Below are 11,841 nucleotides of genomic sequence, written 5' to 3'. Positions count from 1 at the left end.
CAAAGGATGCCCTGGAGCCAGCTGTGTCACATCTACAGGTAACTTGCAAAATAAAAGAAATGTCAACAAAAAGTGTCCCAACAAAAAAAAAGAAAAGTGTCTCAGGAGTGTTAAAATAGCTCAAACCTGTCTTGGCATCAACCGAAAGGATGCAACACGAAACCTGGTGCAAGCTATCTAGTCATCCCTGCTGCTGGCAGAAATGTTTCTGTCTAAAATAATATCACTACTATATAGTAATAATAGTAACAAAGCCAATAGTTTTTTCCATATCATGATCATATTCTCTTAATCCTGACAAAAATGTTGAATTTTTTTTTAATATTATGCCTTCAAAGTACAATGATGGATTGCATTTAAAGCCACACCGATGGGAATATAGAAAATGAATGAGAATGTTTATTCTATGTGCATTTACTATAAGATTTACTATAAAGTTTGCATAAGTGGCCCTATTAGAAATATATAGTCAGATGTAACATCACAAAAAAAGAAGAGCATAAGTGTTTTTGTTCCCCATATAAAATTTTCTGAAACCTTTCTATCAGAAGCTACTCTAACTGTTTCTGCCAGATCGGACCACACTGACTGACCTCACCAGGCGCATCCGTGAACCTTGGCCTCCCCTGACCCTGTTGCTCGTCCAACACTTCTCTTTCCTTGGACCACTTGTGATCAGTGCAGACCAGGAAGACTCCACTAGAGCTGCAGTCGGGAGATGCTCTGACCCTGTCATCCAGTCACTTCAATGTGGTGTTCCTTAATCTCACTCAAATCTTCACACAACTTAATCTGTACTGCTTTTAATGCATCAACTTTGAGGACAGATGTTTATATGCTGCTTAATACGTGACATCCATAGAAGTTAAACGTGCAAGCTTCAATGATTTTCTCTGAGATCTCTGTAAAAAGGTGCAATCCAATGACACAGTGGTTTGCATTATATCCCATGATGTTGTTGATCTGTTTACATTCCCCAGCCAACAAACATATGAATAGCATATTATCATATGATAAGTAACAGTGTTGTGCTATTTTACCTTCATAAAGGTAAACATGTTTAGTTTTGCTAGAGTGCATCAGGGAGATTTAACGATGCACACTGGCAACTTTATTTGATACACTTCCACAGTCTCGATGCCACAGTTTTTTGGGGGAATAAGGTTATTGCAGGTTATTTGTGATGCTTGCGAAGTTGGAGAGCATTAGTTTATCTGGTTTCTAATATTTTGGTCATGTCATCACTACACATGAGAGGAGCAGGTCTGCTTATTATCGCTTCAACTGCAGCCTCAAAAATAAACACCCGGATAAAATTTAAAAACTATGACAAATCTCAAGCAAACCTGAACAACATGTGAAGAGAGAATTAATGGCACAGCTGTGGTACTGGATCACATTAGACTGCACAACGTATCAACCCAATGGCCAGTGTGTGCATGTTGGTGCAGAGATTTTTAGATGAATGAATTTATATCCAATTTAGTGCTGAATATATTCATACTCTAGGATTCAAAATGGGTGTGAAGTGACAACAGACGTGTAAAAATGTTTTCCTGAAAACCAGCTGTCTTTATCTTTCAATGTACCTAGAGTATTTAGAATTACCGTAAGCTATTTCTTGTCTAGAGGCACCACACGCTAAGTCACAAATTATATTTAAAAAATAAACAAAAATGTATTAATATTCTAAAAGAAATTCCATTATTGACACAAAGCCTGATACAAATCTTTATTTTCTTGGCCTGTGAACATGACCTTGGTAACTTTTGGTGAGGTGAGGAAAATAATAAAACTTCTAAATTCTATTACGTGTGAGAACTTTTTTGCTCCTTCCTTTGTCCCCCTCCTTCTTTTTCCTCTCGACGGCACAGTATTTCACTTTTATCTACAGATAGCAGGACTTTGTGTTATCTTATTTTGTTTGGGAAAAGATTCACAAGTACTATCCACCTCGTGATCCCTGCAGACGGCAAGATACAGAACTCCAAGTCTGGAAACTTCACGGTGAGAAAAATGAGGTCTTACTGAATCTACCTCCTCTGTGCATTTAACTACATTTAATTCTTTTTTTTTTCTTCTTTTTTTTTAAAGACAGACCTGAAAAGCATTGCTACGGGTTGCATGATGTTTCAATGGTACAAAATGTAAGACTTCTGTGTGTGGATTTTAAAATAGCAGTTTGTTTCATTATTCAAGGTAAAAGTTAGAGGTGAAAGAGACTTTACATTTGATAATATTGAATGCAGGAAAAATAGTTTTCATTCACGTATCAGTTAAAATAACAAAATCAGTGCTTTCTTGTTGTTTATGTGTGATGTACTTCCACAATTTAATGAACCCATAGAGCCCTTCATCACCATTCGTAATGTGAATATTTGCTTGATCTTAAATTGAATGTTACGTATGACCTTCGGTGTAGATCAGCAAAGTGACAGAAACCAAAGACTTGACATGTAAGAAAGACAATCTTCTCTCTGTCATAAAACTTGCAAATACCACCACATTGCCAAACCGTCCATGCTGCTTAATCTGTGGATATCAAACATATGGCCCACCAAGAGGACTTTTCATTATGGAAAAAAATATTATCCTAATTTACTGCAATTTTTGAAAAAAAAAAAAGGTAATTGATATTCTTGAAATGTTGCCACAGTTTTGCTCACACAACACAACAATGACACTCAAAGCTGAACAGCTGATAGCAGCAATAAATGGACTAATGCCCCAGGGAGGTTTAGAAAACTTTTCCCAAACAAACTAGCATTAGCATGAAAGTAATACTGAGTGTGAGTTTGTAAAAACAAGCATCCTGGCAGCTGCAGAAATCCTACACCTGAACAAGCAGCAGCCTTCTGTTGCAAATCTAAACTTAAAAGGAATCACTTTTTCAAAGAGTATTTCACAATGTCCTTTTTTCCTCAGAAATGATAAGAATGATGGGACGTTGATGATATGTTTTGTTACAACAGGACTAAGGGCCTGTATACACGAGAACCGTCGTTTCACATAAACGCACCATTTTTGGCCGATCATCGACACGGCGCAGCGTTTCAGGAGCCCGACAAGGTTGTTTTTTTTGTTTTTTTAAAAGCGGGTCCCAGAGTGGAAATTCTAAAACGTCGGCTTCGCTGTGAGGAAAACATCAGTCCACGATGTCACCTAATAACCACAACAATTACGGACTTCATGCTCCAGGTTGAGCTGCAGCAGCAGCTGATACTAGGTGGTTTAATAAAGTGATATGTTGGATTTGGTGAGTCACAGCGCCCCTAAAGGCCTGGCATATGTATTACATGCCCTTAGGCATCGTGTTGCGTCGTGTTCATAGTGACGTGTGGACGGAATTTCTTTTGGTCTTTTGACCAGTCTCTGTGACTAGACAGCTATGTCAGCCTGTTGACACGTTCCTGCTTTTTCCACCTGTGTGACATAGAAAAACTTAAAGGAATGGTATCCCAGGTTTTCTCATTTAGACTACTGTAACGCCCTTTTTACCTGTTTAAATCAGTCATCTTTAAACCGCCTTCAAACGGTCCAAAATGCAGCTGCTCGTCTTTTAACAGGAACAACCTGGAGAGCCCACATTACTCCTGTCCGCTCCTCCCTTCACTGGCTCCCGATCACATTCCGTGTTCGTTTTAAAATACTAGTGCTAATTTTTAAAGCATTACCTGGCTAAACTCTGTTTTATATTTCCAACCTCCTTCACCCATATGCCCCAAATAGAGCGCTTAGGTCTGGCCAACAAATGTTGCCTACGGTCCCACACACCAAGCTCAAAACCCGTGGTGATTGTGCATTTGAAGCTCGTGCTCCAAAGCTGTAGATTGCTCTTCCTCTTCAGCTGAGATGTGTTGACCCCTGTGGTACTTTTATGAAGCAGTTAAAAACATTTTTATTCAAGCAGGCCTTTGACTTATAGCTGCTCAATTTTACTTTTCTGTATAACTGTTTATGTTTTTCTTTTTTCTTGGGTCTATACCTTTAATGATCTTATCTCTGATTTATTTAATTTGAATTTTAAATTTTGATTTATTTAATTAAATTTTTTATGTTTTTAGTGCTGTTAAGGACCTTGTGACTCACGTCTGGGAAAGGTGCTATATAAATAAAGTTCTATTCTATTCTATTCTATTGGGAATGACGGGGACAAAAAAAGATCCTTTTGGCTCGTGTGGAAAGGGCCTAAAAAAGGCGACACAACATTTTCAGTTAGTATTATGCCTCAAAGTGAGAATGTCCCTGGTGCTAGTCCAAGTGGTCTTTTGTGGGTCCTTTCTGTGTGGAGTTTGCACTTCCTCCCTGAGTGGTGGGCTGGGCTCTATCAAGTGACATGTGGTGAGGTTTAGGGCTGGTGAGGCGCTAACTCCATCAGAATCAGATTAACAAGTATATTAACCCAAGAGTAGATTATGCACCATTTGATTGGCAGCAGTTAACAGGTGATGATACTACATGATGCACAGTTTATTCATTCAAAAAAACATTATTATGGTCTGACCTTTACTTATAAATGAAGTTCATACACCTATCCTTCTGGGCAAAAATGTGAGTTACTCTTTTGTAGAAATTTGTGAAAAAAATGGATCTGCTCTTAACTCGATTATTGTAGCAAAAGAATCCCTGAACTCAGCAGTGCCCCCTACCATGAGGCAGCAGAACTGCCTGCCTCATCTCGTGCGTCTCCACTGCCATTGTAAAATCACCGAACATACAAAACAGTTTTCAATAAACATCATAAACCTCAGCTAAACTATACGAAGTCAGGGGGCATCTATTAAAATGTTTGAAACATTTGTTTGGCGACATGCAGAGAGACAGTAGCACACTCTCGTTGCACGACGTGCCAGCATAGTTTGTGACGGACTGTGCAAATCATTGTGAGGCTCAACTAGCTGTTGCCGCATTAGACGTCTCTTCCCTACATTTGACGAGAAAATGTGCAAATTTGACCATTTTTAATAAGGAAAACAATCAAAATTGTTCAAGTTAAATGGAATATAAATGTATAGTTCAAACCATTGGATGAATATAACTATCTAATGCATCCCACCATGATGACAGGCCTCCTCTGCCTCTCTTGACTGGACGTCCCTGGCTCGATCCCAGCCGACACTGCATGAAAACAAAGTATGAACTGAACAAGGCCGTAAATTCATCAGAGCAAACACAGGAAGATGCGTCCACACAGTCGCATCAACCGTTCACTTAAAAACAACTAATTCCTCTTCCTCAGTCTTTGAACTGCGGGAGGAAACCAGAATCTCCAGAGGAAACCCAACCATGCACAGACAGAAAATACAAGCTGGAACTGGACCAGGGATCTTCCTGCTGAGACACTAGAGTGCTAATCACGAGACCATTGTGTGGCTGTAGTACGTCACTGTGTGCTCCTGAGTTTAAAGAACATCGGTGAGTTAGCATTCTGTCTTCTGCCTCTGTAATCACTGCACCACAAAAGCCCGCCGTCACAGGCAGTCCTGATATGCAGAGGCAGCGTTGTTGAAGCTGGATGGGGACCAAAGACATTGCCTTTAACATCTCGTGTGGCTGTGCGTTTGTTTGCGTGCGAGCGCCCCGCATGTGTGTCGTTCTCTTTTTGTCTAGTTGAGAGTGATTGATTTTGAAGTGCAGAGTGTTGACAGAGTCTTCGGGTATCCCAGGAGGCACAAGACCACAGGGGCCAAATAGAGGCGCAACCTTCACTTTCTTCTTCTACTCTCTCTTCTCTAACCTCAGCCCTCCGTCATTCCCCACGTCGTCTCCTATTCAATATAACCTTTTTTCCCCAACCTCTCTGCTATTTTTACCCTCCTTTCTGATGGGTTTATTGATATGTAACATTGATATTTATTACAGGCCAAAATGAGCCACTGTCTTGCAAGTGGTGGGTGGGGATTCCTTATGTGGGTCAATATGAGACAGACATGCCGCTTGATTTGCTTTGGGGGAATTCACAGCTGCTGTAGCTTATACCTCAGAGATATAGCACATGTCAAACTCTCATCCATACTAAGAAACAAAAACAACAGAGATGTGAAATGGAAGCGTCTCGGGGAGCATCCCAGATTTTCAATACTGCTTAGAAAGAATAGCTTATTTTTACTCTCTGCAATCTGTGCACTCGCCTACCACTTACTGGCCACTGCGATGTGTATTTACAGTATATAGGGACTGTGCATGTGAGGGAGAGAGGAAATAAAGAGAGTCTGTAACATGTGCAGTGTCAAATTAATCCATATGTGCTCCTTCTGGCCATATCCTATATTTGTGGCAGCCTGAAAACAATTTCAAAAGGTGAAAGTATGGGATTTGATTTACACCAACACTTTGTGCTCGCAACAAAATAAAATTGATTTACTTTTCCACCAAATTTTCCTTCATTTTGATCTTTGACTTGGGTTTGAGAAAATATTTCCACAATAAAGCAAGAATCAGCTCCCAGCAGGGCTCTCTTAGGTCCGACTGAACCAACTCGACTCAAGTTGAGTTTTAAAAATCTTAAATTGTACTGTGTAGTGGACCTGTTGGTTGTCACAAGGAGTAAGGGTAACGAAACAGAGGCAGCGACCCTCCCTGCTTCACTATTAGTAACGTGGAGTCACCCACTCCTGGTGTTCTGGCTTTGTTTTCCCATTATACCCTCGCTGCCTGCTGGTTGGTTTAAACAAGCTGTGTCCTTCTTCAGTCTTTCAATTATACCATGCCCTGTAGCAGCGCCCTGCACACACACCAAGACAGGAGCTAAAAGAAGAGCAGGAATTGATTTGAATTTGGCATCCAGTGAGTGTTTTGGTGCTCCCGTGGTGTTTCTGTGTGTTGCTATTGTGACTTGTTGAGGGAAACCCAGAATGGTTTTTGGTCAGTTCACAGCCATAATTGCTCTTTTGGACCGTATGTGAACTCCTGGGTGTGTGCAAAAGGCAAACATCAATCAATAAGGAAATACAGAAACAATTGTTTTGGGGATTCATCACTTCACAGGGATATCTTCACCTTTGGATTTTTATTTTATATGTGGAATAATCGCAAGGGGAAAATTAGGACATTTGGCTGAAACTTACTCCTCAGTATGCTGGACCAGACAAGTGAGAACACTCACAACTTCCCATTCAACATTTACTCTAGACCAGGGGTGGGCAAACTTTTAATTCACTGGCAAACTGAAACAAATGTCAAGTCCGTAATAATACAAAATACAAAAACTTTTATAACACACCTAGAATTTTATTCCATACATGAAGGCCTCATCCAAGCATATTTGGAAGGTATTTTTTTGTTGTTGTTTACAAGAGGGAGTGTCAAAATAAGAATAGGTTCCATTCCAATACTGCTTGAAATCACACATTTGAAAAAACATTGCACTGGGAGAAAAAAAAAGACTGGGAGTGCAATGGAGCTAATATCTAAACAGCTCCACGATTAGACAAACACCAAGTGTCAGACGATTTCTTATCGTTCCGAATTATTATTCTAACTAAGTAGAAATGTTAAATATGTAAAATAAGTAAAAGATGCATGAATTACTTATACCAATGCATCAAAAGACCAATATGAAACGTTCACATTAAGAAGATAATTCCCTTTCCTGTCATTCATAATGGGGATACAAGGTGGAGTCAGTCATTTCTTCTTTTTTTTTTCAAAGGACAAAATGCATCAGTTGTTAGAGTGACTGTGAAAAGCTCGCTCCATCTATGACCACTGATCATAAACATTAGGTCTTCGCCTGTGTGCTCATTATTATGCGGTGGTGGCCCAACTGTGGCTTGTGTGCCTTAAAGGCAGTGGATCACAAAAATTAGAATATAACTGAGGAGTTTTTAAAAATTCTGAACACATAGCATAAAAACTGAATTACTTTAATGTGATAGGAAAAAAAGTAAGAAAGAAATCTGATATTACAAAATACTTTTACTTTGATTAATCTATTTTTGATTTTCATGATATATATCTATATCTAGATATATATAGATATATATATAAAAAGACTTAAAATATTCTAATTTATGTGTCATAAATCTGAAGTATATGAAAGGTTTGCTGTCTTTCTGGGGAAAGTGACCTTTTCCATAGATTCCTTTTTTCTCTTGTGATTCACCAGTACTCCTTTCAGAGATTACTCAAGCTCTAAAATCTGAACAAAAATGTAGCACAATTCCATGCACATGCTCTCAGTTCAATTTTTCAACTTATCACTAACTTGATGTGGTCCGTGGCTGTCATAAGAGAACAGGCTGAAGGATCAGTCACTCTCATTACTCCAGCCCTCTTCCTGAAATTCATCTTCAGGATTGTAATATAAATGGTAATTAAATAATGAGTAACTAAATGCTGCCGTAAACATCTCGGACTCAAATATAATTGTACGTACTGTACAGCTTCATCAAATAAACCCGCAATTATAGAATAACTTGACATATTTTCTTTTCACAATAAGTCAGTTAAGTTATGGTAAAAATATTCTACAAATATGATGTGTGCAGTACAGTATCATTGCAATTTATTTATACATGTTAAAATTGGATTTGAGTAGCTCTGTAAAGGTTTTCTGCAACTCAATGGATAAAAACTGTTGATATGTTTACCTCCAAAGGCAACAACATAAATGTTGAGCTTTTTTTTTTTTTTTTTTTCTTGAGAGAAAAAAACCACTATACAAATATTCAGGATGAAAACCTTTGCTTCAAAGCACTTGTAAAAACAGTGTAATAAAGTAAAGTACATGAAGGATATATCTGGTTTACCAGAAAGTGCTCATCAGCAAACATTGAAATCCAATGAATTTCTCTTCCAGCTTTCAAAATGTCTCCTAGATTGGTCTTATGCACCCACCTAAGCTCTGCAACCTCTCGACTCAATGTACAAACAAGCACTTGACACTTAAGACAAGAAGCTTTTCAGTTTTCAGGATTGCGATATTCTGAAGATCTGCTTGGCTGGGAAAACATCATCAAACACCAAAATGTCTGCCCAGTTTATGAGATTATGCACGGTTGAGCTCCTCCTCCACTGCTTGGCTCCATCAGCCTCAGAAATACAGCCAACAGATCGACTCGAGGTGTAGTTGGGGAGAAAACTGCTTGATCCTATAGCCAGGCCATCTTTTTCCTTTGGCGCACCACATCAGTGTGATTTAATGTCTTAATCACTTGGATAATCTCAATACTGGTTTTCATTTAAGTGCATTCAAAAATGTCCGTTTGATAACAATGCCAATGATAAAGTTGTATTCATCATGATTCTATTCACAATTAGTGGGATTGTGACGGCTTTAAATCCGTATTGTTTTTATAAACACCACATCACTACATTTTTACTGATGCACATAGTAGAACAAGTAAATAAGGCTAACTTTTCTATTCATTTATCTTTCTTGTATATATCATTTATCTGGACTGGGGAGTGGAGTGCTGAAGCAATTCTAACTCAAAACTGGGCAAAAGACAGAGTACATCCTGAAACTTCATTCACGTGACTGAATATGTTTTCTTATTTGATGTTGGGGGAGAGAGATGCACTAATACAGAACAACTGGAAACATTTTGAAACCATGTTCCAAATTTGAATCTCCTGAATTCCGGGTTGAAGTATCACAACATTCGACACCGAGACAAAGATGACGAAAGCGCCAACATTTCCAGTCATACCGTTTGACCGCCCCGACATTGTTTCAAAGTCCAGCAGCACCGCCTTACGCCAAAAACTTTCAACATCCATCGCTTTTCCACCGGCTCATCGAGCCCATATCTCCGTGTCTGCTTGCCTGCGAGTCCCACGGCAGCGAGACACGGGTCAAGTTCTCCCATTGACAGGGTGACATAAAGGCAGGCCGTCTAGACAAGGCCCCTCAGTCCTGACCCCAGTTAGACCCTGTTCCCCGAGGGGCCTATAGCACCTTTGTTTCCATGTTGATAAATTCTATTTCCTGTCATAGTAGCAGGACAACAAACACCATGACATCAAAACTTTAAAACATGCACCACAGGCATGTGCACGGCAGTAAGAAACTTTCAGTGCAGACAAAGGGAATAATTCCAAGCAATGCCAGAACGTGAGTTGCCGAAAGAAGTGTAAACCAAGTGAATTCTGCCCAAATGATAGAGAATCCTGTCACAAGAAATGAAATGTAAAAAACAAAAAGGAAAGGAAACCAATCAATTGGACAAAGTATGTTCTGGTTTGCTTTATCTTAGTGTGAGTGACGTGAATCTGCCTGCTGTTGATTTTGTGTCCCAGCTCTTAGAGGCCATAGACACATGTCTGGATCTGGGGTTCAAGGGGGTGTCGTCTGGTGATTTAGGAATGAATTATCATGTAGTCACACGGCATAAATTAACACTGAACCTCAGAAAGAGCTCACAAGAGCAGACCGCTTCTGTTCAGTGGTCCGAGGGAAAAAGGTTTGGGAACGTCTCGCAGGGTCTATTTCAGTTCTGCTTATGGCTGGGTGTAATGGTAATCAGCTAGTGTTTGTACATGTGTCTACACCATCGATATTAGGATTTTAAGTTAAGGGAAGACAAGTTTTAAAAAGTGCAAATATTCACTAATAAAAAAGCTGTATTTTTCAAGCCATCGTGCAGCGATAAATTAACCAAAACATGTCCTGATTAATTAAAGATAGATTAAATTCAACACGATTAAATCACCTGCAGCTGCACACTTGAAGAATCACTTGTAGATTATTGAAATTTATATTCAAAACACAAACGCGGAAAAAATTTGAATGTATTAAATTCCCAAAAGCTGAAAAGGGATAACTTTTTACAGTGTTTTTATAATGTGTGACTGTGTGTGTCAGTAGCAAGCCCATTATAATCACCCACTGAAAAAAGTATGATAACCACATTTCAATTTCCATCCCACATTACGTTGAGACATAATTTAATCCGGTTCTTTGTCCTCCATTTTCTGCCACCATGTTCACTGAGAGCTACAACACACAAACACTCCCGAGGTGGGGTTTCTCTCGCTTTCTGCCATTGTTCCTATAGACTGCTCGTCCGCCTCTCGCCATCTTCTGACTCTTCATAGACAGCTACCAAGTGTGTGAGTCATCCTCGATTACAGTATGTATTTATAGACAGAAGAGTCAGGACCCGGCCTCGTGGAAGAGGGTCTGTGTGTGTGTGTGCGTGTGTGTGTGTGTGTGTGTGTGTGTGTGTGTGTAGGTGTGTGTGTGTGTGTGTGTGTGTGTGTGTGTGCGCGTGTGTCCACATTTGTGCATGTGAGTGTGCGGTTGTGTGTGGGTCCAACTAACATTGTCTAAAACTACGGCCCATCGTCTGATGACTCACCTCAGCTACTGGACGCTGCCACCAAGAGAGTTGACGTCACCTGTCCTGAGACAGAGTTACTGCTCGGAGTGACCTCACTCTGATCCAGGTTTTGAGAGGAAAAGTGCCAGAGACTGTCTTTCGTGCCAGAGACGGAAAGACGCAGCTCTGATTTCATATCACTGAATTATCTTTTTGAGAAAGCAAAACCTGTGACGCTTCCAGATGTTTTATCAGCCAGGAAAAGTGGAGCGAAATTGTACAAGTGACTTTTTGTCTTGTATTACACACACACACACACACACACACGCACACACAGAGCCGAGGCCTTCTAGTTGTTGATGTTAGAACATTTCAATTGAGGAAGCTATAGGACCTGCAGCTGCTTGTCTCATCTTTTTGAATGGGGGCCCTTATTGGGGGGGGGGGGGGGGGGGCGAGAAGGCGGTGAATGCTTTCCCAATGAGAGATGAGGCATATTGAAAACTATATTAAATTACCCTGATTAACAATTTAGCCACGATCAGGCTAGCTGTGGGGGAGCTCTGTAGGGAGGCCC

This window comes from Lipophrys pholis, assembly GCF_963383615.2.
Source record: "Lipophrys pholis genome assembly, chromosome: 7".
NCBI classification, from domain to species: domain Eukaryota; kingdom Metazoa; phylum Chordata; class Actinopteri; order Blenniiformes; family Blenniidae; genus Lipophrys; species Lipophrys pholis.
This window is presented reverse-complemented; position numbering follows the sequence as displayed.